This window comes from Dermacentor albipictus, chromosome 9 (genome assembly GCF_038994185.2).
Source record: "Dermacentor albipictus isolate Rhodes 1998 colony chromosome 9, USDA_Dalb.pri_finalv2, whole genome shotgun sequence".
Taxonomy (NCBI): domain Eukaryota; kingdom Metazoa; phylum Arthropoda; class Arachnida; order Ixodida; family Ixodidae; genus Dermacentor; species Dermacentor albipictus.
Window position 1 is genome coordinate 14289555 of NC_091829.1, and position 1756 is coordinate 14291310.

Here is a 1756-nt window from a genome sequence, read left to right on the forward strand (position 1 = left end):
GAGATACACAAACGGCAACTCGGCTATTAAATGGAAGGAAAAGGGCTCGCTTGCACATTTTTTTTAAAGCACATGAGGTTATTACAGTGAGCATCTAGGCTAACTTCAACCTCAATCAGTGGATTAGGCTATCGCACATCTAAAGAATCCATCACGGAAAACGGAATTTCCGGTCATTCCACTGGGGACACCTCACAGAGTCTCTATTTTACTCTTGCAAAAGCTTCACATGCTACACAATCATGCAGTTTCTGTGGCACACGGGTGCACTGGCAAGAAGACATTCCATACGCAACGTAAAGACGACACGCACGCGTCGTTGGGTAACACCGGTGATGCATTCGTCCTTGTATATTAGAATGTTGGACCACTTCGTACAAACAAGTACTACACGAGGCATGCATTCACCGGAGAAGTGGCTCACAACACGGTGCCAATTTGTTGATAGGATAGGATTAAAATACGAGAAAGAAAAGTAAAGGATAAACTATACAATGGGTCTCACTAAATTCGTGCGGACTTATGGAAGGAAAGGCTCGCTTCAGCTAATTTTAAGACAGGTGCGTGTAATATCGCACTGCCAATCCGTTCCCTGTGCACGGCAGAGCCATGCCCTGTGTCGTCTGCTGTTGGCAACCGCACAGCAGACGATACTGGAAAACGGGTGGCATCAGATGAACAGAGTCGACATACGTTTTGACTGATGAAGACGCCGTATAACCAGCCGAACGAGGCGTCTCCTTTTTTTTTTCCGCATTGTGATGAACACTTGGCACCACCTCGTTGCCTTCCATAACTCAGCACAATTTTCGTGCGACGACAAAGCACACAAATTACGGCGAGAACACAGGCCACGACGGTCTAAGTGAGACGTCGCGACTTACACTTCACACAGTATGTATAGCTCAAAGAGTGATGGGCCCGACGCAAGGCTCCGGCAAACCAGCATCGCTTTGCGCACACAACAGGCAAAAAATACGCGCACACGGTAAAGCCCCCGTCGGACGATCTAAGGCTAGGTATTTCAGAGAGTAGCTAAAACAGGACACTGATGCGATCACGGAGCGATTACAAGATGGCCGCGCTAAAAGCGTTTAGTCATTGTGATAATCTTACGCAAAGGAAGTTCCTGAAAGAAGCAGTAACCGTAAGGTTCGCTTGCATTCAACTTCGTAGTGCGTCGCTGTCATCCCTCTGCAAGTGATCACGTGAAAGTATGAAGTTGGGCAACAAATGACAATAAGAGACTCGTAGATTCGACAAGCACAAGTCTGTAAAGTCTGCAGCACAGCATTACTTTGATGGCGCGAACGATAAGTGTTTAAACGTAAGCTCGATGTACCACTTAGCTGCATCCGAGACAGCTGTAATAAGAAAAGAGGAAGGATATGCAAAAAATTGTGCCAGTCCCATGTGGTGCATTTGCGGATGTGAAAACGTTAGCCTCGTTGGCAAATACAGCGCGTGCCATACTGAGAGGGAACGTTGTAGATGTATTCAAGTGAAATACATTTATCCATATAACCTCTCCCTTTTTTTAAGTAGAAAGAACAAGAGAAAATGCGCTTTATTTATTAAGATTTTATAGGCTGCGTTTTCCGAGATACTCTAGAATACAATGGTGGCCATTACATTACTAAGAAACATCAACCTTAAGTTATGGGGTTTTAAGCGCCAAAACCACTTTCTGATTATGAGGCACGCCGTAGTGGAGGACTCCGGAAATTTTGACCACCTGAGGTTCTTTAACGTGCAC